Here is a 27325-nt window from a genome sequence, read left to right as displayed (position 1 = left end):
TTCATTCGTGATTTAACTCCTTAAATTTTAAGTGTTGTATTCCTTGAAGATTTAAGACTCTTTTCGTGTTATGTGGTAGATTCTACCCATGTTTAAATGCATAGATATTATGCCTTGCTCCTGACTCCATGTATCTTCCTTTTTGTGTTTTATAGAATTTCCCATCTTTGTTTAATTGTGTAGATATTATGCATTATCCTTGATGTCATGTGTAACTCTTTTCGTGTTATGTGAATGGTTCTAACTTTGTCTAATAGTATAGATATTATGCCATGTTCTTGATTTCGTGTATTAACCCTTTCGTGTTAATTGGAATGCTCCAATCATGTTAATTGTATTGATAATGCAATTCATGTTAATCTATGTTCTAGTATCCTTTTGTCGTGTTGTATGGAATTATTCCAAGCCTTGCTTAATTGTATTGATAATGCAATTCATGTTAATCTATGTCCAAGTAACCTTCTTGTCATGTTCTTGGATTATCCCAACTTTGACTTGTTTTATATATGTATATATATATATATATCTTGATTCTTGTTGCTTATACTCCATGGTAGCTTAGGATGATCCTTTGACATAGACGTTAGGTGGCATGATCCTTTTTGAACTATATCTTGTTAGTCCTAAAAATCTCTAAAGAAATCGAGTTGATGCATGCTCATCCCCTACGACTAAACTTGTTAGTTTTGTTTATTCACCCCGAAGTTACTCGGTGTTTTGCAAGTAAAGAAGCTTTGTTGTGGGATACACAACACTTGTAGACACGCTAGAAGTCTTGAAGTATTTTTGATGACATTAAATATGCACATATTAGCATATCATGTTTGCTTTTGTTTATTTTGACAAAACTTGTATCTTTTGATTCCATGTATGTAATGTGTACCTAAGTACACTCTTTACAATGTATTTGATATGTATGAGATGAGGCCGGAGGTCATTGACATGTATATTGAATTCTATGTATGTTTTAACTTCATGAAATATTATGAAAACATTGAAAAATGCCAAGTCATTGTCTCACCATGGTTGCTTCGGGTGTGAGAATTCCATTTTTATTCTTTTATAGGGTCTTATAAATCATGTTTGAAGTGTGGCCAAGAGCGAAACGATAATTTGAAATCATTTTTTAATTTTGGTTTTCAAATTTCCCTTTTCTTGTTCATTTTTGCCTTTTTGCTCGTTGGGGGGTCGGATTTTGCATCGGTGGTATTTTTAAGCCATGGACCATTGTAGCACGTCCTAATAGGTAAGTTACGTTTGCATGCATGGTTGTTTCCGGGCAAACCTTCTTCTTTGGTGAAATGAGCCTCCTATGGACTCATTTTGAAACTTTGTTGCATAATCTGATCTAGGGGTTTTCTAGACTTTTCACATCAGTTTTATTTTCTTCTTTCAATATGGTCGCTTAGAAAATGTGATTTTAGGGGGGGTTTCTTCTACGTGTTTTTCCAGAAAATGTCGTCTTGATACCGGAAATCCATTGCAAAGTTCAGCTTCCAGTTTTACATTTAGCAGCTTTATGACCCTCATGACCAGATTTCATGCAGGGGCATTTTGGGCATTCTACATTGAGTTTTTTTTTTTATTTCTTTTGAGAGTCACATAGAAAACTCAATTTCGGGAGGGGTTTCTTTTTCGTGTTTTTCCATAAATATTCATTTGATAGCCCGTTTTTGCTCTCAGTTGTGGACTGATCCTGAAGAAATTTCATATGGCAGCTTTTTGAGTCCCTCTTGACCTAGGCTGATCTAGGGGCATTTTAGGAATCTTACAGCGTGTTTTTCTCCGTTCTTTTTATGATGCTAGGTAGAAAACATTATTTTAAGGGGGGTTTCTTCTTCGTGTTTTTTTAGAAAAACTCGTTTAAGGGTCCGTTTTTAGCCTCAGTTCTGAGAAAAAAATCAAATGTTGCTTTCTGTAAAAACACTATTCCTGCCTAGATTTCTTACCCGAAAAATAAGTTAATTTTTTTTTAAACTTTGAGGCCTCATATCTTCATCATTCGGACTCCAAATCAAGTGATTTTTGAGTCTAAGTTTATTAACTTTTGCTTGTCTATCCAACGGCATGTACGGTTGCATTCAATTCTCTCTAAAAGGACCATTTTACCTCTCGCCAAGTACCCTTGCCGCATTGATTTGAAACCCAAAAGTCTAGTTTTTTGTAACTTTGACGTTTCATGTCTTCTTCATCCGGACTCCGAATCAAGAGATTCTTGAGTCTAGATTTATTAGTTTTTCCTTGTCTATCTAATGGTATTCTCAGTTGCATCTGGTTTTGTTTAAAAAGATCAATTTACCCCTTGTAAAGTACCATTGCCGCACTTGTTTTAAAAACCCAAAAGTTTGATTTTATGAAACTTTGGAGTTTCATATCTTCTTCAACTTGTCGTCACAGGTGGTATCAGAGCGTTCGAGTTCGAATACCTTGGACAATGGGTTTTGGGTGCATATCATGCTCACGTTGTTTTGCTTTGATGTGTCATTTATATCTTGATAACATGCTTTGTTTAATAACATGTCTTGTATGATAACATGTTCACATGCTTAGGTGTTTTAAGACATCTATTATTTGTTAAGCATACTTTATGTGTATATATGCTCTTGATAACATGTTTTGATTTGATAACATGTCTGTTTGCTTATGTTGCACCTTGAGAAGATAGTCCATTGCTATGTTGCATGCTAGTTGTTTACTTTTATGTTTGGTTTTGACAATGTTTCTTAGGATCTTTCGTATCCCTTGGATGCCTTCTTGTTTCACGAGTTTCTTCCTTAGATAGGAGAAATTCATTTCATAAGGACCCATGTAGGGAACCTTCTTGTCTATTCTGTCAATCGATGCGAGTAAGGCTCATGTGAGTGTAGAATCGCAGTTCTTGTCTGGTGGAGTGAGACAAGGGCCAGGGAGGCACCGTTTCATTTCCTTTTCCCTTGTGGCTTCTAGATCTAAGGCCTTAAGCGTATGGTGCCAGTGTCATTGTTGTCAGAGTTTTGGGATTAGCTACCCCAACTCTCGCAGATGCCTGGTTCCCGCAGAGCTTTTGGTAATGATCGTTTCTGACATTGATGTCACTTGTATCGAAAAGTTCCCTTCTGGGGCACGTTATGAACTAGTGCCTTATACTGTCATGCTACCTTACTGACGAGTAAATGTGGGCGGGTTCTGGTTGCTGTTCGTACTGCCTTGTCACTCTCTTCTTTCACCGCGTTTGATGTTTCATTGTCTTGGGATTCTCTCAGTGGTTGACATTGAGTTAACGTGTCGATTCGTATAAGGTGTTGCCTCAGTTCTTGGTTTCACGTTCCTTCAGTTGATCTTGAGACTTCTGTAGTTGTTCTTCAGTGCTTTATGAGCTGTCTTTTATTTGACCTTTTGTTTGGTCCTTGTCCTATTCTTCTTCCGGTGTGTTCTGAATTTCGGGGACAAAATTCCTTTAAGGAGGGTAGGTTGTAACGACCCAGTCATTTACCTCCCTTTCCTTTTTTCGTGAAATTTTACGAATGAATTTTTTTCGTTTAATTTTCCATTCTGAACTCTGTTTCTTGTCGCTTAGTGTCATTTCGAGTGCTTGGAAATGATTTCTGAGACTCTTTTCCGTGGATTGACAACTTCCTTTGAGGACCGAGTCATTTCTGCATTTTTACTTTTCGGACACTATGCATTATTTCGTCCTTTTCCCTATTCTGTCTTATCTCCGTTTGTCACTTGTTTGGCAAAAACTCACTTTTCATGATCGGAGTTAGTTTTTGACTTCACGTACCTTCATCTCCAGTGGTTTCCTCGAAATACGTATCTTTACTTTTGTAAGAAAGTACTCTAGTTGCTCCCGGTGTGCATAGGGGCATGGATGCACAATTCTTCAGATTTTTTTTCATTTCTTGGGGTGTTTTTCATAAATATCTTTTGAAGATATTTTATTTCAGGGGCATCTAAGAAAATATCTTTTGGAAGATATTTTCATTCTGGGGTAGTTTCATAGTTAACCCTTTTTTGTAAGGGCCATTGTGCAATTAACGAAAGTTATTGTAAAATGTCTCGTCTGGAGCCTGGATCCTTGTACGGGATTCTTTTTTATATTTCGTCGAGTCGTGGACTCTTAGAATTCCGTTTTGGTCATTTTTCTCCAGTTTCAGAGTTTTTGGACCTGGTTGCCGCTATACTTGTTCAGGGCATAACTTTCTGCTCGGGACTCAATTTTTGACGCCGTTTCTTCCATTGTTCATATTTTCTCATTTTGAATCTTTTTTGTTCACAAAGTTTTGCAGTTTGAGTGCGTTTTCTCAAATTCCATTTCTCCGGACCCGGTGAGGCCCTTTCGGGGCACTTTTTGAGACTTAATATAAATAGGATGCCCTAAAGTCAAAAATCATATTTCACTCTTCTTCTCCACCTCTTGGCCGGCAGCCATGGAAGCTCCTTGGCTGCCACCCTTTGACCTTCTCCTCCACTTGATTTCCTTTGTGAAATATCTTCGGCCTTTATGTTTATCGCTCCCCTCGACGTGCTCTACCATTCCCCCATATTAGAATTCATTTCCAACCATTTCTTGAGTTTGGGTTAAGAGTCAAGTTGTGTTTTTCATTGGGCTTCCTTCGGATTCATGTAGATCGTGTTGTCCCTGTCAAAACCCTTCGATTTCGGCGGATTCAGAACACTTTTTTTTTCTGTGGGGATTGGGGTTTTCATCTCAAATTGAGGTAGGGGGTGTTATAATTTAAAATTTTGCTATATTACATGCTTGTGATGCTTATACAACTTGATTACATGCTTGGATGTAAAATCTAGAGATTTTATTATTTATTTTTCTTGTGAAGGATTTAATTTTCCCGGCTGTCCATAGCTTTGTTTAATCATGTGGCATGATAGAATATTACCCCTTGATATGTATATTGGCATATATTAAATCTAGATTATTTGGACAAGTAATGAAGATTTTATTTAATATTTATCTTGAATAAAATATTAAATCGTGTGGCCTTGTCTAACTTTAAATCAACATGTGATAGCACATTATAATAGGCCTTAGCATGCTCTTCAACGTAGATTAATTTGAGAGTAATCGGAGAAGTTTTGAAATCTAGTAATATTTAATTAATTAGATTAATTAAATTGCTTCGAGTGTACTATTCACTCTATTGGAATTCCGACTTGAAATTCTTGATGTGCATGGTATATAGTTTCACATATATTAAATCTAGAATATTTGATTAGGTTTTGAAACCTTTCATTTATTATTTTTCTTGTATTAAAGTTTAATACTCAATGTTGTAACTTTTATGAAATGTACTTGTATTGTGTTCTTAAATCAAGTTATGACATGTTGTATAACATATGTTAAATTGAGATCATTTGGAGGACTTTCAAAATCTAGAGATTTTAATTAAATAAAATAATTAAAATCCATTTAATGGTTCTATGTACTTGATTAAGTTTCTAACCTTGTATTCATGATTTCCTTGATAAGTTCCTTCACGTGTATTACATTGAGCATAATCGGATAAGTTTTGAAACTTATATTTATTCATTTCCTTTGTATGGAACTTAGCCCATATGGTTGTGTCGTGTATGAAATGAACTTGAAACTTGGCATTGAACTTGGCCTTGACATGATCCTTGACATAATTTGTTCGTAGAACATTTGGACTTGCCATGTAACCTTGATAATTTAATCCCTTAAGTAGATTAAATTTGCTTTTATGTCTCCCTCGAGTTAATCATACCTTGATATCATGTATCTAGACTTCTTGTATCTTGGTTTCATGAATATGCTTAATGAACATGCTCATTTGTTTCGGAATGGTTTATTCACACATGTGTTGTTTAGTATACAATTGAATCATGTATCTTATACTTATGGTATATTTGCTTCGATGGATTCTATGTGTTATTTATCTTGGTAGTGGTCCATTTTTGACATTGTCTCTTTGGGTCTGTCGTATCCCTTGGATGCATTCTTGTTTTACGAGTTTCTTCCTTGGATAGGAGAAATTCATTCCGTAAGGACCCATGTCGGGAACCTTTTTGTCTATATTCTTGGTTGGGTGTTACAAGACCTTAGTCTGACGGTTGATACTAGAAAAACTCATGTAGGCATAGAATCGCAGTCTTTGTTTGGTGGAGTGAAATGCGGGCCAGAGAGGCACCACTTCATTCCTTTTCCTTCGTGGCTTCACGATGTGGTCGAGGAGTATCAAGGGTGTTTTGTAATGTAGGAGCTGCTGGCTGTACTTGCACTAAGGATTTAAGGCCTTAAGCATAACGGTGCCTATGATATTATTATCAAAGTTTTAGGATTAGCTACTCCAACTCTCGCAGATGCCTAATTCCCGTAGTGCTTTTGGTAATGATCATTTTCGACATTGATGTCTTCGTATTGATAGGTTTTTTAAGTTGACCTGGTTGAGGCAGGTTATGAACTAGTGCCTTATACTGTCACGCTACCGTGCCAAATTTTGTGTTGTGGGCAAGTGCTAGTTGCCGTTGATGCTACCTTAATGACGAGTAAGTGTGGGCGGGCGCTAGGCACTGTCATTGCTACCACGCATTTGAGTATGTTGTGGGCGGGTTTTGGTCGTTATTCATACTGCCTGGTCACTCTCTTCTTTTATCATGTTTCAACGTTTCATTGTCTTAGGATTCTCTCAGTGGTTGACGTTGAATTAACGTGCCGATTCGTATGAGGTGTTGTCTCAGTTTGTGGTTTTGATCGACGGTCGAAATCAATTATAAATCAACCCTCTTCGCAAAAGCACGAATCATTGTAAAATAGGGCTATTGGACGGGTAAGTCGAACCACTGGGACTGCGCTAGTCTTAAGGCAACCTAAGTATCTAAAGTCATTTTAGAGTGATGAGGGGTTTATAAAGGGTTTGTGTGTTTGTCACTAAACTAAGAAATTAAAATGCATAAAACAATAGATTGTAATGAAATTGAAGAAGTGAGATACAAGTAGAAAAGACTAGGGAGATGAATCCACACTACACCCTAAGTACATGCTAGATTAGGTCTAAATTTGGGAATAAATAGCATATATGCAATGGTCAAGAAATATGAAGTAACTCCGTTGCTTAATAATCATCAAGAAGTTCACTTAATCAAAACAAGAATGATCCATCAAAAGCTACCATAGTTGAACTATTTAAACTAAGGTGTAGAATCAAATACACTATCTCAAGCAAAAGACCATCAAGCTTTCAATCAAATGGTGAAGCACATGAAGGTAGGAATCAAGTATAAACCATCAAAGGAGGTACCTAAGCAATGGAATATCAAGTTTCAAAATCAACATGCCTTGAAAAACATTCATAGTCTATATTTTCATTGTCACTATGAAAATAAAAGCAATAAGATTGATCCAAGAATCATCAAAGATATGACAATGAACTTACATCAACCATTTACACATTAAAATTCATTACAAGAAGGAATATGCTCTTAGACTATGAAACTACCATACATTATACATTATAGTCCCCAAAAGTATAGCCTAATCTAGAACATGATCAAAAGAGGAGGCTTCATCACCTCCCTAGATGGAGGTTTAGCTCTCCATTGATACAAAAATGGAAGAAGAAGAAGAAGAATACAACTTCATTTTCGAGCTCTACTGTAGCACTCAATAACACTCTATTCCTTGCTCTCTTCTCTCTCCTCTAATCTTATAAGAAATGAAGGATAACATCTATGTGGTCCTCCCTCTCTCTTATCAAGCTCAAGTCAAGGCTCTCTCTCCTCCAAGGAGCACCTCCAACCACTTCATAAAGAAGGAAGATGGCTTTGAGGAAACCAATGTGCAAGTGGCTAAAATTGAGCCATTTCCGAGTGCAATCTGCCAGAATTTCAAGCACTCGAAGGGTGGTCTCGAGCACTCGAAATTAGTGTAATGAGCAACATGCAATTCTTGCCCATCTCTGACCCACTGTGGAAGAATGACCATAACTTTGTTCTCCAAACTCCGAATGATGATCTGTTTGAAGATTTGGAGAGTTGATTCAGATTTTTAAAAACTTTATGTTTTGATGAAGACCCAGTTCTCAAGTCTGGTTGGTCGAAAATGGGGAGAAAGGCAGCACTGAAGTGCTGCCAGGCAGTTCTGCGTACCTCTGGTAAGAAGATCATAACTCTCTGCTCCGAACTCCGAATGATGAACTGCTTGAAGATTTGTAAAGCTGATTTAGAGCTCTAAATCTTTCATGTTATGATAGAAGTCCAGTTCTTGAGTTTTCTAGGTCGAAAATGGCGACAAAAGTCAGGTTCTACTGCTGCCAGAATTTCAGAATTGGCACCCTTTTTGTTCAAAATTCCACAAGGCATCATTTTTGCTTCCTTTTTGCAATTTAACCTAAAAATGTACAAAAACATGCAAATGGAGATAATCTACATAAAATAATCAATTAATGAGCTTTGTTAATGTAATTTAGGGCGCTTGAATATACAGTATTCGGCGCTTATCAGGTTTCGCATTCTTTTAGTTGATCTTGAGACTTCTGGAGTTGTTCTTCAGTGCTTTATGAGCTGTCCTTTGGTTTAACCTTGTGTTCAGTCCATGTTCTATTTGTTCCGGTATGTTTCTAATTTCAGGGACAAAATTCTTTTAAGGATGGTAGGTTGTAATCACCCGGTAATTTTCCACCCTTTGTTTTTTCTCAAATTTTATGGATAAATATTTTTTTTTCGTTTAATTTCCTTTCTGAATTTTGTTTCTCGTCACTTAGTGTCGTCTCGAGTGCTTGGAAATGGTTTCTGAGACTCTTTCGTTTGGATTGATAACTTACTTTAAGAACCCAGTCATTTCCACATTTTCGCTTTTTAGATACTATTCACTTTTCTTCCTTTTCCCTATTTTGTCTTTTTCCCGTCTGTCACTTTTTGGCACAACCTCACTTTTCATGCTTGGACTTGGTTTTTGACTTCATGTATCTTCATTCTAAGTGGTTTCCACGAAATACATATCCTTACTTTTGTAGAAAAGTACTGTGGTTGCTCCGGTTGTCCATAGGGGCACGGATGCATAGTTCTTCAAAATCTTTTTCATTTGTTAGGGTGTTTTTCATAAATATCTTTTGAAGATATTTTATTTAAGGGGTTTTTAAGAAAATATTTTTAGAAGATATTTTCATTCTGGGTCATTAGTGCAGTTAACCCTTTTTGGAGGGGCCATTGTGTAATTAATGAAAGTTATTGTAAAATACCTCATTTTGAGCTTGGATACTCGTACGGGATTCATTTTAACATTTCTTTGAGTCATTTACTCTTAGAATTTCCTCCCGAACGTTTTCCCCAGTTTTAGGAATTTCTGACCCCGGTTGCCACCGAACTTGTTCGGGGCATATCTCTCTGCTCGGGACTTAGTTTTTGATGCTATTTCTTTTGTTGTTCGTATTTTCTCTTTTTGGTTCTTTTTTGTTCATGAAGTTTTGCTGTTTGAGCGCATCTGCTCAATTTCCACTATTCCGGACCCGGCGGGGCCCTTTTGGGGCACTTTTAGGGTTTCACTATAAATAAAATGACTTAAATGAAAAAATCTGAGTTTCATCATCTTCCTCCCCTCTCTTGGCCAGCCATCCTTGGTAGCCATGGCTACCACCTTCATTTCTTCTTCTCCACTTGCATGCCTTTTTATTTTGTCTTCCGCCTTAACATTTATCGTAGGCCTCGTCGTGCTCTACCTTTCTCCCTTATTAGAATCCATTTTTGAGTTTAGGTTTCAAGTTTGGGTTTAGATTTTCATGGTATCTCAAAGGTTAAATTTGTTCCTCTCGTTGTCCCCGACATAACCCCCCGGTATCGTCGGATTCTGAGCACTTTTCTTTCGGTAGGGAATTGAGATTTTCATCTCAAATTAAGGTAGGGGGTGTTATAGTTTATATTCTTGATGTATTGCATGCTATTGATGCTTATATAAATCATTTACATGTCTTTGTATTAAATCTAGAGATTTTATTATTTATTTTTCTTGTGTTAGATTTAATTTTGCCAGTTGGTTAAAGATTAGTTTAAAACTTGTGGCATTCTATTATATTACACCATAATATGATCATTTACATATATTAAATTGAGAGCATTTGGACAAGTATTGAAGCTTTTATTTAATATTTTTCTTGAATGAAAATTTAATTCATGTGGCCTTTTCTAGCTTGAAATCAAAATGTAATGTCATATTATATTAGGCCCTAATATACTCTTCAACATAGGTGAATTTGAGAGCATTCGAAGATGTTTTAAAATTTAGAGATAATTAATTAATTTGATTAATTAATTTATTCCAAGTGCACTATTCACTCCATTGGATTTCCGACTAGATATTATTGATGTGCATGCCATATACTTTCACATATATTAAATTGGGAATATTTGATTAGGTTTTGAAACCTTTCATTTATTATTTTTCTTGTATGAAGGTTTAATTATCATGGTTGTAGCTTGCATGGAAATCACTTGTATTAGGTTATTAAATCAAGTCTTGGCATGTTATATAACATACTTTAATTTGAGAGCATTTGGATGAGTTTTGAAATCTAGAGATTTTAAATAAAAGAATTAATTAAAACCTATTCAATGGTTCCATGAGTTTGATTAAGTTCTAACTCGGTATTCATGATTTCCTTGACAAGTTCCTTCACATGTATCAATTTGAGAATAATCGGATAAGTTTTGAAACTTATGTTTAATTATTTTCTTTGTATGGAACTTAATTCATATGGCTGTAACTCATATTTCATGGGGCTTTTATCTTTTTATCATGTATCTAGACTTCTTGTAACTTGACTCCATTAATGTGTTTAATGAACTAGCACAATTGCCTTGGAATGATTTAATTATTCTTGTATTGCTTAGTAAATAATTAAATCATTAATCTTATATTTATGGTATATTTACATCAATGGATTCCTTGTGTTTTACATCCTAGTTTGTAGTGTATGTAGATGCATACCATGATTTATTGACATTTCACATGCCATAATAGTTGAGAATTTAGGGCATGACTTGTGTGTTTCCAAAATCTAGGTTTTGCATGAAATGTGGTTAATGCATTACTTGTATCTTAATCCTATCTTAATTTGCACAACTTGTTGATTTTGGAACTTGGGATATCAATCAAGAATTGACATGGCTAGGACTTAGCTCTAGTATGGGAGATAGAGAGCTCCCTATACTATAGTACGCACTAGGGGAAGGTACCTATGGGTTAGTAGCCCTAAAGTGATCCTAAGAGTACGGTTTTAATCCGGGCGATATCCGAGTATCCACATTGGTTGATTTCACTCTTTAAATTTCAAGTTGCTATTCCTTGAAAATTTAAAACTTGTCGTGTTATGTGAAATTCTCCAATCTTGTTAATTGCATAGATATTATGCCTTATCCTTGATTTCATGTATTATTCTTGTCGTGTTAATTGGAATGTTCTAATCATGTTAATTGCATTGATAATGCGATCCTTGTATTCAAGTACCTTTCTTGTCGTGTTATATGGATTATTCCAAACCTTGTTCAATTTCATTGATAATGCGATCATGCTAAATTATAAACTTGTCGTGTTCTTTGGATTATCCCAGCCCTGTTCAATTTCATATACATCGTGATTCATGTTGCTTCATGTTGATATGACTTATGAATGATCCTATATAAGCATCTTAACTTAGATTCTAGGTGGCATGAACCGTTTCAGTAGTTATGGCATTCTAGGTTAAAAGCTGATAACTTTGGATACCTATGTCTTGTTGCGTTACACAATGTGCTCCTATACTGTTTAAATTGCATGAATGTTGTGGTTTATGCTAGAAGTACTCTAAGGTAGCTTAGGATGCTCCCCGAGTCTCATTTTGACATTGACGTTAGGTGGCATGAGCCCCTTTGACTTGTTTCACCTTAAGGTGATAAATTTGTAAAATTTTAAGTCTATGCATGCTCATCTCGTACGAGTAGCTTTATATTACTCACCCCAAAGTTACTGGGGTATTTTTCAGGTACGAAGCCTTGGTTCGTGATGCTCATCATTCCTTGGATGACTTGTAGCTTTTAAGTTTCCATTTCATGCAAATGTCAACATGAAATGTCATTTTATAGCCTTTTATGTCAAAACTTGTATCTTTGATTCCATACATGTAATGTGTACCTAAGTATACCTTTTACGATACATTTGACTTGTATGAGATGAGGCCGGAGGCCAATGACATTTATATTGCATCTTATGTACTTTTAACTTTCATGAAATATTATGAAAATATTGAAAAAAATCTCAAGTCATTGCCTCACCATAGTTGCATCGGGTGTGGGAATTCCATTTTTATTTTTCCGTAGGGTCTCATTAATCATGTATGAAGTGTGGCCAAGGCCAAACGGTAATTTAAAGCCATTTCATAATTTAAAATTTCAAAATTTTCATTTCATTTGCATTTTTGCCTTTTTGACCGTTGGGGGGTCGGATTTTGCATCGGCGGTATTTTTAAGCCATGGACCATTGTAGCTAGTCCTAATAGGTATGTTACATTTGCGTGGAAGATCGTTTTCAAGAAAAACTTCATCCTTGGTGATTTGAGCCTCATATGGACTCATTTTGCACTTTTATTGCATAATCTGATTTTTTGCCATTTTTGGGGTTTTTCTTTAGAAATAAATTCCGGTCTTCACATGTTCACTTAGAAAACATGATTTTAGAGGGGGTTTTTTCTTTGTGTTTTTCTAGAAAATGTTGTCTTGGTACCTGAAATCCCTCGCGAAGTTCAGTTTCAGTTTTCCATTTTAGCAGCTTTTTAACCGTCATGACCAGATTTCTTGGAGGGGCATTCTGGGTGTTTCACAATGTGTTTTTTTTCATTTTCTTCCACATGGCCGGGTAGAAAACTCGATTTTAGGAGGGACTTCTTTTTCGTATTTTTCCAGAAAAATTCGTTTGATAGCCCGTTTCTGCTCTCAGATGAGGACAATTACAATAGCAGCTTTTGGCCCTCTTGACCTCTTTTTATCTAGGTGTATTTTAGGTATTTCATATTGAGTTTTTTTCGTTTTCTTCCTCTTAATCGGGTAAAAAACTCGATTTTAAGGGGGGTTTCTTCTTCATGTTTTTCCAAAAAAATTCGTTTCAGACCTCGTTTCGGTTCTCAGTTCTGGCTAAATCTTTTTCTTCCCCTAGCATGTCATGGTGCATGTCAAGATGCTTGTGGGATGCTCGTGGTGTGCTCGTGGTGCCTCGTCTCGACGTCCTGACGTCGATTTTTGTTTTTCGCTCATTCTCCTTCATCTGGACTCCAAATCGAGTGAACTTTTTTTTGAACTTGACTAATTTTGCATTGTCTTTCCAATGGCATGCTTGGTTGCACCTGGATCTTCCTAAATAATTACCAGTTTACCCTTTTTGCCTTAAGTACTCATTTTTCTTCGTCATGCCATTTCTCCTTCATCCGGACTCTGAATCATGTAATTCTTGAGTCCATCTTGATTAGTTTTTTGTTGTCATTCAAGCAATATACTTGGTGGCACCCGAATTCATAGTTTCAGAAATGACTATTTTGCCCTTGGGGCTTTTTTTGTCCGATTTTTCTTGCTTTTCGCTTCCGCTACCATCTTTTGAGTTCGGTGACTTCATTGGAAGTCACGAATGTGTTTTACGAATTATATACATTCTAGGGACGTCATTTTCATGTAAAATGACTATTTTACCCCTAGGGTCTTAATTGTTATTTTTCTGATCTTTTGCTTTCGCGTCAGTTCTCATTGAGTTCCACGACCTCATGGAAGGTCATCAAAGTGTCTTAGAGGTGTGTTGTGCCTTGGGAGACCGTTGACTTGTTTCTTCCTTTCGCATCTGGATTTGCTATCGGGTTAATCTTCGGTTCATCATAGGACGCGTTGACCTATAAACCAGGGTCGTCATAGGTGGTATCAGAGCCTCCGGGTTCAATACCTTGGACGACGGGTTTTGGGTGCATATCATGCTCACGTTGTTTTACTTTGATATATCATTTATACCTTGACAACATGTCTTGTATGATAACATGTTCACATGCTCAGGTGTTTTGAGACATCTATTATTTGTTAAGCTTGCTTTTTATGCATATATGCTTCCTAATAGCATAGTCTGGGTTGCTATCATGTCCTGGTGTGATATCGTATCTGCTTGCTTATGCTAGCATGACAATGTGCGACGTATGTCGGCATATCTTATGCTTTTCATTCACGTGTATTGTCATACCATACACTTACATGCTTCTTGATAACATGTTTTGATTTGATAACATGTCTGTTTACTTATGTGGTAACTTGTTTAGAAGCTTATCTTGACTATCTTAGCATATGATATATACTTGTTTGCCTTAGCACATGGTGTATACTTGTTATTTTAGCATGTGGTATATGCTTATCTGCCTAAGTACATTGTATACGCTGGTTCATCTTGACATGATTATGTGCAACATATCGTCATACTTTACGTTCTTCTCCTGTATACACTGACATGTCTTATGTGATCTTACTATTTGTGTGAGTAGATAGTCTGTTGCTATTTTACATGCTAGCTGTTTACTTTCATATTTGGTTTTGACATTATCTCTTTGGGTCTGTCGCATCCCTTGGATGCATTCTTGTTTTATGAGTTTCTTCCTTGGATAGGAGAAATTCATTCCGTAAGAACCCATGTCGGGAACCTTCTTGTTTGTTTTCTTGGTTGGGTGTTTCATGACCTTAGTTTGACGGTTGATGCTAGTAAGGTTCATGTGAGCGTAGAATCGCTGGTGGAGTGAGACGCGGGTTTGGGAGGCACCGTTTCATTCCATTTCCCTCATAGCTTCACGATGTGGTTGGGGAGTGTCAAAGGTGTTTTGCAATATAGGAACTGTTGGCTCGACTTGCACTGAGGATTTAAGGCCTTAAGCGTAGCGGTGCCTATGACATTATTGTTAAAGTTTTAGGATTAGCTACCCTAACTCTCGTAGATGCTTGATTGCCGTAGTGCTTTTGGTAATGATCATTTTCGACATTGATGTCTTCGTATCGATAAGTTTTACGAGTTGACCAGGTTGGGGTAGGTTATGAACTAGTACCTTATACTGTCACGTTACTGTGCCAAATTATGTGTTGTGGGCAGGTGCTAGTCGCCGTTGATGCTACCTTACTGACGAGTAAGTGTGGGCGGGCGCTAGGCACTGTCATTGCTACCACGTATTTGACTACGTTGTGGGCGGGTTCTAGTCGCTACTTGTATTGCCTGGTCACTCCTCTTTTATCATGTTTCAACGTTTTGTTGTCTGAGGATTCTCTCGGTGGTTGACGTTGAGTTAACGTACCGATTCGTATGAGGTGTTGTCTCAGTTCATGGTTTCGCTATCTTTCAGTTGATCTTGAGAATTCTGAAGTTGTCCTTCAGTGCTTTATGAGCTGTCCTTTGGTTTGACCTTGTGTTCGGTCCTTGTTCTGTTTGTTCCAGTATGTTCCTAATTTTAGGGATGAAATTCCTTTAAGGAGGGTAGGTTGTAATGACTCGGTCATTTACCTCCCTTTCCTTTTTCTCAAATTTTATGGATAAATTATTTTTTTCGTTTAATTTCCTTTTTTGAATTCGGCTTCTTGTCACTTAGTGTCCTCTCAAGTGCTTGGAAATGGTTTCTGAGACTCTTTCGTTTGGATTAACAACTTCCTTTAAGTACCGAGTCATTTCCACATTTTTACTTTTTGGCTACTATTCACTTTTTTTCCTTTTCCCTATTTTGTCTTTTTCCCGTCTGTCACTTTTTGGCACAACCTCACTTTTCATGCTCGGAGTTGGTTTTTGACTTCACGTATCTTCATTCTAAGTGGTTTCCACGAAATATGTATCCTTACTTTTGTAGAAAAGTACTCTGGTTGCTCCCGGTGTCCATAGGGGCATGGATGTACAGTTCTTCAGAATATTTTTCTTTTGTTGGGGTGTTTTTAATAAATATCTTTTGAAGATATTTTATTTCAGGGGTTTTTAAGAAAATATTTTTGGAAGATATTTTCATTCTGGGTCATTAGTGTAGTTAACCCTTTTTTAAGGGGCATTATGTAATTAACGAAAGTTATTACAAAATACCTTATTTTGAGCCTGGATTCTCGTACGGGATTCATTTTCACATTTCGTTGAGTCATGTACTCTTAGAATTCCATCCCGGACGTTTTCCCCAGTTTTAGGGATTTCTGACCCCGGTTGCCACCGAACTTGTTTGGGGCATATCTCTCTACTCAGGACTCGATTTTGTATGCTATTTCTTTCGTTGTTCATATTTTCTCATTTTGGTTCTTTTTTGTTCACGGAGTTTTGCCGTTTGAGCGTGTCTGCTCAAATTCCACTATTCCAGACCCGACGGGGCCCTTTTAGGGCACTTTTAGGGTTTTTACTATAAATAGAATGACTTAAAAAAAAAAATCTGATTTTCATCATCTTCCTCCCCTCTCTGGGCTAGCCATCCTTGGCAGCCATGGCTTCCACCTTCATTTCTTCTTCTCCACTTGCATGGCTTTGTATTTTGTCTTCTGCCTTAACATTTATCGTAGGCATCGTCGTGCTCTACCTTTCCCCCTTATTATAATCCATTTCTGACCATTTTTGAGTTCAGGTTTTAATTTCGGGTTTGGATTTTCATGGTACCTCAAAGGTTAAAGTTGTTCCTCTCATTGTCCCTGACATAACCCCGCGATATTGTCAAATTCGGAGCACTTTTCTTTCGGTGGAGAATTGAAATTTTCATCTCAAATTGAGGTAGGGGGTGTTATAGTCTATATTCTTGATGTATTGCATGCTATTGATGCTTATATAACTCATTTTCGTGTCTTTGTTTTAAATCTAGAGATTTTATTATTTATTTTTCTTGTGTGAGATTTAATTTTTCCGGTTGGTTATAGCTTAGTTTAAACTTGTGGCATGCTATTATATTACACCTTAATATGATCATTAATATATATTAAATTGAGAGCATTTGGATAAGTATTGCAGCTTTTATTTAATATTTTTCTTGAATGAAAATTTAATTCATGTGGCCTTATCTAGCTTGTAATCAAAATGTAATGTCATATTATATTAGGCCCTAGTATACTCTTCAACATATATGAATTTGAGAGCATTCGAAGATGTTTTAAAATCTAGAGATAATTAATTAATTTGATTAATTAATTTATTCCAAGTGCACTATTCACTCCATTGGATTTCTGACTTGATATTATTAATGTGCTTGCCATATACTTTAACGTATATTAAATTGGGAATATTTGATTAGGTTTTGAAACCTTTCATTTATTATTTTTCTTGTATGAAGGTTTAATTATCATGGTTATAACTTGCACCGAAATCACTTGTATTAGGCTATTAAATCAAGTCTTGGCATGTTATATAACATACTTTAATTTGAGAGCATTTGGATGAGTTCTGAAATCTAGAGATTTTAATTAAAAGAATTAATTAAAACCTATTCAATGGTTCCATGAGTTTGATTAAGTTCTAACTTGGTATTCATGATTTCCTTAACAAGTTCCTTCACGTGCATCAATTTGAGAATAATTGCATAAGTTTTGAAACTTATGTTTAATTATTTTCTGTGTATGGAACTTAATTCACATGGGTGTAACTCGTATTTCATGGGGCTTTTAGCTTTTTATCATTTATCTAGACTTCTTGTAACTTGAGTCCATTAATGTGTTTAATAAACTAGCACAATTGTTTTGGAACGATTTAATTATCCATGCATTGCTTAGTAAATAATTAAATCATTAATCTTATACTTATGTTATATTTACATTAATGGATTCCTTGTGTTTTAAATCCTAGTTTGTAGTCTATGTAGATGCATACCATGATCTCTTGACATTTCACATTCCATAATAGTGGAGAATTTAGGGCATGACTTGTGTGTTTCCAAAATCTTGGTTGTGCATGAAACGTGGTTAATGCATTACTTGTATCTTGATACTATCTTGATTTGCACAACTTGTTGATTTTGGAACTTGGGATATCAATCAAGAATTGACATGGCTAGGACTTGGTTCTAGTACAGGAGATAGAGAGCTCCCTATACTATAGTGCGCACTAGGGGAAGGTACCCATGGGTCAGTAGCCCTAAAGTGATCCCAAGAGTACGGTTTTAAGCCGGGCGATATCCTAGTATCCACATTGGTTGAATTCACTCTTTAATTTGAAGATGCTATTACTTGAAGATTTAAAACTTGTCGTATTATGTGAAATGCTCTAATCTTGTTAATTGCATAGATATTATGCCTTATCCTTGATTTCATGTATTATTCTTGTCGTGTTAATTGGAATGTTCCAATTATGTTAATTGCATTGATAATGTGACCCTTGTATTCAAGTACCCTTCTTATCGTGTTGTATGGATTATTCCAAACCTTGTTCAATTTCTTTGATAATTCGATTCATGTTAAATTATAAACTTGTCGTGTTTTTTGGATTATCCCAACCTTATTCAATTTCATGGACATCATGATTCATATTGCTTCATGTTGATTTGACTTAGGAATAATCCTATTTAAGCATCTTGACTTAGATTGTAGGTGGCATGAACCGTTTCAGTAGTTATCGCATTCTAGGTTAAAAGTTGATAACTTTGGATACCTATGTCTTGTTACGTTACACAATGTGCTCCTATGTCATTTAAATTGCATCAATGATGGGGTTTATGTTTGAAGTACTCTAAGGTAGCTTAGGATGCTCCCTAAGTCTCACTTTGACACAAACGTTAGGTAGCATGATCCCCTTTGACTTATTTCACCTTAAGGTGATAAATTTGTAAAATGCTAGGTCTATGCATGCTCATCTCCTACAAGTAGCTTTATGTTACTCACCCCAAAGTTATCGAGGCATTTTTCAGATACGAAGACTTAGTTCGTGATGCTCATCATTCCTTGGATGACTTATAGCTTTTAAGTTTCTATTTCATGCAAATGTCAGCATGAAATGTCATTTTGTAGCCTTATATGTCAAAACTTGTATCTTTGATTTTATATATGAAATGTGTACATAAGTACACCTTTTACGATGCATTTGACTTGTATGAGATGAGGCCGAAGGCCAATGACATTTATATTGCATCCTATGTACTTTTAACTTCATGAAATATTATGAAAATATTGAAAAAAATCACAAGTCATTGTCTCACCATGGTTGCAACGGGCGTGGGAATTCTATTTTTATTTTTCCATAGGGTCTCATTAATCATGTATGAAGTGTGGCCAAGGGCCAAATGGTAATTTGAAGTCATTTCATAATTTTAAATTTCAAAATTTTAATTTCATTTGCATTTTTGCCTTTTTGGCCGTTGGGGGGTCGGATTTTGCATCGGTGGTATTTTTAAGTCATGGACCATTGTAGCACGTCCTAATAGGTATGTTACATTTGCATGCACGATCATTTTCATGAAAAATCTCATCCTTGGTGATTTGAGCCTCCTATGGACTCATTTTGCACTTTTATTGCATAATCTGATTTTATGGCATTTTGGGGTTTTCCTTCGAGAATTAAATTCTAGTCTTTACATGGTCACTTAGAAAACATGATTTTAGGGGGGTTATCTGTTCGTATTTTTCCATAAAATGTCGTTTTGCTACCAGAAATCCCTCGCGAAGTTCAGTTTTCAGTTTTGCATTTTAGCAGCTTTTTAACCCTCTTGACCAGATTTCATGGACTTGTATTCTGGGTGTTTCATAATGTGTTTTTTTTCATTTTCTTACATGTGGCCAGGTAGAAAACTCGATTTTAGGGGGGGTTTCTTTTTCGTGTTTTTCCAGAAAAATTCATTTGATAGCCCGTTTCTGCTCTTAGATAAGGACAGTTACTGTAGCAACTTTTGGCCCTCTTGACCTCTTCTGATCTGGGGGCATTTTAAGTATTTCACAGTGAGTTTTGTTTTGTTTTCTTCCACTTAGTTGGGTAAAAAAACTCAATTTTAAAGGGGGTTTCTTCTTCGTGTTTTTCTAGAAGAATTCGTTCCGGATCTCGTTTCGGCTCTCAATTCTAACTAAATCTTTTTCTTCCCCTATCATGTCATAGTGCATGTCAGGATGCTTGTGGGATGCTCGTGGGGTGCTCGTGGTGCCTCGTCACGACGTTGATTTTTGTTTTCACTCGTTCTCCTTCATCCGGATTCCAAATCGAGTGAATTTGTTTTTGAACTTGACTAATTTTTTGTTGTCTTTCCAACGGCATGCTCGGTTGCACCCGGATATTCTTGAATAATTACCAGTTTACCTTTTTAGCCTTAAGTGCTCGTTTTTCTTCGTCATGCCGTTTCTCCTTCGTCCGGACTCCGAATCATGCGATTCTTAAGTCCATCTTAATTAGCTTTTCATTTTCTTTCCAGTGGTGTGTTCGGTGGCACCCAAATCCATAGTTTTATAAATGACTATTTTGCCCTTGGGGCTATTTTTATCCGATTTTTCTTACTTTCGGCTTCCGCTTCCGCTACTTTCTTTTGAGTTTTGTGACTTTATGGGAAGTCACGGATGTGTTTTAGGAATGATATACATTCTAGGGACGTCATTTCAATATAAAATGATTATTTTGCCCCTAGGGGCTTAGTTGTTATTTTTCTGTTGTTTTACTTCCGCGTCAGTTCTCATTGGGTTCCACGACCTCACGGAAGGTCATCAAAGTGTCTTAGAAGTGTGTTGTGCCTTGGGAGACCGTTGACTTGTTTCTTGCTTCCGCATCTGGATCCATTATCGAGTCAATTTTCGGTTCATCACAGGACACGCTCGCCTAAAAACCAGGGTCGTCACATCGATCGTAGCCTGGTTTCGATCGATCATAGAAGGCTTTCTTCACCGCTTTGCTTCCACTTTGCTCTTTTCTTCCACTAGGCTTAAGATTGCTTTTTTTAATGCTCTAATTTAGCTGAATTGACTTATTTTGGAGATAAGTGCCTGAAAAGGGAAATAACAAAAAATTAGACTAAAATGGGAAAATAAGATATAATAAGGTTCTAGAACATTCAAGCTTAAGGTGTTTAAATGCGCACTTTTTAGCGCTTATCAAAATGCAATAAAATCAAGCTAAAGTGAGCTAGGGATTTAAGAGATAAGAAGTGAAGTCTTGGGGTGCATTGGAATTACCACCAAGCTCGTTCACCAAACCACACACTTTCAACTAATTTGGGAAAAACCTTTTTGTGAACAAAACGTGACTACCAATTGCAATATTAAGCATGGATCATCAAATTCAATAATAAATTGTCTACCTAATCGACAAATAAACTAAGTGTAGCACAACCCATCAATTCTAAACATGACCCATCAAACTAGTCATAATTGTAGCAGAAATATGGAATTTGGAATAATAAGCCATGAAATATCAAATCAAGTATAGATTGTCTACCTAACTACAAGCATGAATTAAATTATGGAATAACCCATCAAATTAATTGGCAAATCCATTCAATGAAAATAATGTATAGCCATCACTAAATCCTTAATTCATCACACATAGACATGCAACAAACATAGAGAAAATAATGTAGAGATCAATTCCCCAAAAATCACACATAAGACAACATGCAATTACATAGAGAATTAGATTGAAGTATTTAACTATAAAAATCAAAGGAGAACCTAAGATTCTTTAAATTCACAAGGCTAAAACACTAATCACAAGATATTATTCCCCAAAAAGTATGAAAGAGATAGAGGTTTAGATTACAAACTTAGGACTTATCCAAACCCCAAGGAGAAGTCTAGCCAATCATGGTGGAGCTGGATGTGATCTTGGAACCCTCAAGGGCAATCCCCAAACATGGCTTCATCTTCTTCATCTTCTTCTTTGTTGAATTCCAGAGGGAGTGAGTGTGTATTTCTTAAGATATGTTCTTGGTGCCTCCATTATTCTCTTTTATTCTAACCCTAATCTCTAATTTTTCTAGAGAGAGAAACTAACTATTACAATGTAAAAATAGAATAATAATAGAAGACACTTTACAAATGGTTTAATTGCCCCTTTATACAAGCTTCTAGGAGTAGTGAACAAGTCAGAAAATAAGCCTTTAAAATATGTAATCACGCAGCCATATGGTAGGTGGAGTTTAGGCATGCGTGAAGAAAACAGTTCGTTGCCAGCGTATCTTCGATCGATCCAAAATATCTTCGATCAATCAAAGAATTGATCGATCGATCCAAACCCACTGGTGGCGAAATTCTACAATTTTTTACCTTTTTTGGATTTTTTTGGAACTTTCTCGAAACTTTTACTTGACTCCAAAAAGGCTATAATGGACCATTTTTAGCCCGTTTGAACCTTATTAACCTGAAATAGACAAAAATATAAATTAGTACTAAAACGGGAAAATGAAGATAGATGAATGGACTAAAATACCTTAGCTTAGGTGCTAAAATGTGCAACATTTGAGCACTTATCACACCCCCAAATTTAGATATTCCTAGTCCCTAGCAATGAACTACAAAGAAAAGAAAGAAATAAACAACTATACAACTAAGAACTAGAAAGTAATGAAAGGATAGTGCCACTTTCGTAGGAAACACGATTGTATTTAGCCTATGCAACAAGCCTTTTAAACCCCTAGGTTACCCTTAGTGGACGAGTGAAGTCTCGTGAGGGTTTCCAGAAAAGATGCCCACAAACATTAAACTTTTTCACTAAAGAGGCACTAACACACAAAACATGCATTAAGAGAAAACTACCTCAAGTATGCAATTTTTCAACCATCTCTAACCAATTCTCAAAAAATTCAACTCCAAGCAAACAGGTATGGTCCTCCACACATCAAGACAATGATCAAGCAAATCAACACTGTTGGCCTAAGGATTTTATCTAAAGGTCAATCTTATATTTTGATGATTACAAACCATTAATGATGTTTATGTACTAATGTTTTCATTCAGTGATATATAGTTGATCAACATTCAATCCTCAATGATGAGCTAGAAGATCCATTCCAAGCATTCCAAACATTCAAGCAACGGATTCAAGGAAGCATCAGAGTTGCAAGAAATCAAAGAAAAACTTGGACTTCAAAGATCACACAAAGCATTTCAAAGAAAGAAAGCAAGTCTTCATCAAGCCTAAACGATTATGGTCAAAGAATGAAGAAAAGGGTAGATAGGATGGTGAGAGCTTAAGATTCAATGTTAAAGTATATTTCAATATTTTTTGAAGCTCAAAATTATAGGACCATGCATATCATATATCATTCATATGCTCCTATGACCATTAGCAATAGGAACTTCATTTATTTATATTATCATATGAAATCTTTGCTAAGAAAGAGTTAATTCAAGCTTGATAAGCTTTGAAAGAACTCATTTTTTAAGCTAGAAATTCTAGGACCATGCACATTAATCATTATATTTATTTTGGTCTCTAAAAAGAAAAGGAAAAGGCATTGAATTAATTTTTCATCTTTAAAGCCTTTGTTGCCAAAATTTGGTAAATGACTCTAGGACACAATGCACTTGAAATTTATCATCTTCATATGTCCCTAGACTCTTAGAAATAGACCTTGAACTTAATTGAATCATTCATCAAAGTCCTAGGTGCTAGAAAGATGGATATCTCAAAAGAAGCTATTTTCAGCCTAGAAAATTTTAGACCATCTTACACTAAAACTACTTTAACTATTTGTGTAGATGGAATTTTTACACAAGGCTAGTGGCATTAGAAAGCCGACTTCGAGCCCTTGAGTTTAGACTCAAATTTCACCTAAATTGGATTAAAAATGACTGAGATATGAGCTTCACAAAATACCTGATTCTGCTCTGTGAATATTCTGACCAGGTTGCACTTAAATAGACATAATTTTTCTATGGTTGGAATTTTTGAGCAAAACGGATGGTTTTAGATAGCTGACTTCAAGACAATAAATTTAGACTCAAATTTCACCTCATTTGGAGTTTTATGGACTGAGTTATGTCCATTTGAAGTCATGTACTTTTTTCTGTCCAATTTAGCAGCAGCCTTCATGAAGCAAGAGCAGCCTCTATAAGAAATAGAGCCAGCTCTCTCAAAGAATAGAGAAGGCCCAATAAAAAACTAGAGAAGGCTCTAGAAAATTAGAGACGGCTCAGGAAAGTAGAGAAGGCTCAATGAAAAACTAGAGAAGGCTCTACAAAATTAAAGAAGGCTCAGGAAAGTAGAGAAGGCTCTACAAAACTAGAGAAGGCTCCATTTTTCCATTGAGCCGTCTCCATTTCAGAAAAAGAGCCTGCTCCACTTTTTTAATGGAGCCGCCTCCATTTGAAATTGAACCGCCTCCACTTTTGCAAAGAGCCAGCTCCTTTGAGGGTTTTGAATTATAACGGCAATTTTTCTGCATTTATTTCCTCTAACCACTTCTAACAGCTATATTTAGCTGGGAATTTCTTTATATATACAGAGGGCTTGTCTGAAAAGTATATACGATTTTTTAAGAGACATCATATTACATTGCAAAGAGAGCTTTTGTTCTCAATCTTCTCTTCATCTCTCTCATTTCACTCTTATTCTATCTTGAGAGATTCCAGTAAAGATTAAAAGGGCTATCGCTCTTGTTTTAATCTTCATAGAGGTTTCACTCTATTATACTATTTGAGAGAGCATTCAAGAACATTCATTCAAGTGCATCAAAGAGAGCTTTTGGCTCTACCATTATACAGAGCTTTTGTTCTGGTTATACTCACTCATGGAGCCTCTATTCAGACATCGATCTTTATCTCATATACAAGCTTCCATAGTTGAATCAGAGTAAACTTCAAAGAGCATTTAGTGAGCCTTTGCTGAACTTTTGTTCTAGTATTTCATCAGAGCCTTTGTTCTTTATTTTCCTCATCATCTCTCATACATTTCATACTTAGAGTTTGAGCTTCACTTGATTTCATATATACTCTATTGTGAGGTTTGATTTGTATCAGTTCTTGAGAGGATTTCTTGTACTACAAATTCTATCTACAAATCTGCTGTAAGCCTAGGAGGAAGAGTTTCTCTTAACAAAGAAATTGTAAGGGCTGGTGTGGCCTATGTAAAACTAAGAGAGGTGGTCTCTTAGCAAGGATACTGTAAAGGGTTGGTGTGACCCAAAAGGAAGCCTAGGAGAAGGGTGTTCTCCTAGCAAGAATGAGAAGCAAGGTCTTCCTTCAATTGAAGGTTTGCTCTCCACCATTAAGGAGAAGCTCTAAGGAATTTGGGAAGTCTCAAGAGGGCTCTTGAGCCGAGGAGTAGGAGTTTCCGAACCTCACAAAAATCGCCATGTTATTGTTTACAATTTCTCTTCCCTTATCTCTTTTACAGTTATGCTAAATTGATTACTTTCATATCTTGTTTATTACATAATTGGTTATATTGTTGATTAGAAATTGTACTTCTATAATTTTCAAAAATTGGCCATTGACTATATTCACCCCCCCCCCTCTAGAGTCAATTCTTGGGTAACAATTGGTAGCAGAGCCTAAACTCTATTAAAGGACTTAGCCGTCTTAGAGTACGATCATGGCCAATAATAGTAGTATCACACACTTAGAAGGTTATCCCATTGATAAACCTCCTTGTTTTGATGGAAATGATTATATTTGTTGAAAAATTAGAATGAGGGCCTTTTTAAATAGCATTGATATTGATTTATGGAAAGTTGTTGAAAATGGTGGTCATATCCCAACCAAAGTTATTGAAAGGAATGAAATTCCTAAATTAAAAGGTGAATGGGATGAAAATGATCATAGATTAATACAATGCAATACTTTAGCCATATGCCATCTTTATTGTGCATTAAGCAAAAATGAGTTTAATAAGATTATCTTTTGTAAAACGGCTAAAGAAATTTGGAACTCACTTGAATTAGCCTATGGAGGATCAATTAATTGTGAGGAATCATATATGCCTATGCGTATTGAAAAAGATGCTATTTCCATCATAAATGAAAATGAATTAGCTAGTGAGATGTATTCTAGTTCTACTAACATTACTAATCATTTGAATTTTCTTAGTAGAACTTACTCTTCTTCCTACAGTGAAGTAAATAAAGCAACTCAAAAGAAGAGTATAGCTCTCCAAGCTTCTAGTAAAGAGGCCAGTGACATTAAAGAGTTGGACAAACTTTGTCTCATGGCCAATGAAGATGAGGTAAATTCTAATCATGAATTTTTTGATATAGAAGCCTCTTATAATGAACTAGTTGATGCACATAATGAATTACTTGATGCGTTTAAAGAGTTACATGGTGTGCTAGAAAATATGACTGTGAAATGTGCTTCTCTTAAAAAGGAAAATCACAATCTCTCTCAAAGACATGAAAAAGTCCAAATGGAAAATGATTCTCTGAAAATGAAAAACCATTATCTTGTGCAAGAATTACAAAAGATCCAACTTGAAAATGAATCCTTGAAAAAGGAAAAGGATAATGTACTATCTATAGAGCCACCATCAATTGATTGCGTTTCCGAGTATAATTTTTCAAAGGAAATCATTGATGATCAAAATGGCACTTTAGCAAAGACAACCAAAGGAAAAGAGAACTTAAGTTCTATGCTTGGAAATCAAAGAGTTGTCTATTTCAAAAATGAGATAAGACATGATCCTCGTACTAAAGATGCATGCTTGTTGAGAAGAAGAAAGCCTTTGTATGATCACTTTGTCAAAAGTGGTACCCATTCCCTTAAATGCAATTATTGTAAGAGGCTAGGACACAAAATTCATGATTGTCCATTTAGAAAGAAGCTGAGGTCAAAGAAGGTTTGGGTTCAAAAAGGAACTTATGTTCCATTGCCTAACTTATATAGACCCAAGAAAATTTGGGTACCAAAAGAAGAATATGCAACCCTTTCTTATAGGGTTACTTGATGGCATCAATCAAGGATTTTAAATGATGCATCTATTTGAGAAACAACTTCCAAGCTAATGAAGTTAGTACCATGGATAAATAATTCCTTTCTCATTAATATGATCTTATATAAAGTATTCAATCATGAAATTCTAAGCATGACACTCTTGATATGCTACTTGTTCCTAATAGATATAAAAATGTCTATGTTTTGATATTTTGCATAAAAGTTTTTATATATATATGAGTTATGAACATGCTAGCATGAACTGATTTTCTATCTTTCAAATGATCTTTAGATTAAATATGCCCAATCTTTGTGATGGATTTATTGGAAGATATGCCATCAAATGAAAGCATACATTATCTAATGTAGACCATCAATTCTATTTCATGTGAACCTTATCAAATGTATTAAAGTAGCAATGTATAAAAAGTCATCGATATGCTTTTGTGATCTTAAATGTTTTATCTACTTATTTGTGTCACTTCCATGCATTTAGTAAATGACGTTGTTCAACTTAAGGAACAAATCTCATTGGAAGAGCGATCTCATTAAAATGAAG

Source organism: Cornus florida, unplaced genomic scaffold, assembly GCF_030987335.1.
Source record: "Cornus florida cultivar Cherokee Brave unplaced genomic scaffold, ASM3098733v1 CherokeeBrave_3.0.0_Hap2_Chr05, whole genome shotgun sequence".
NCBI classification, from domain to species: domain Eukaryota; kingdom Viridiplantae; phylum Streptophyta; class Magnoliopsida; order Cornales; family Cornaceae; genus Cornus; species Cornus florida.
The sequence above is the reverse complement of the archived record's forward strand: the minus strand, read 5'-3'. Positions refer to the sequence as shown.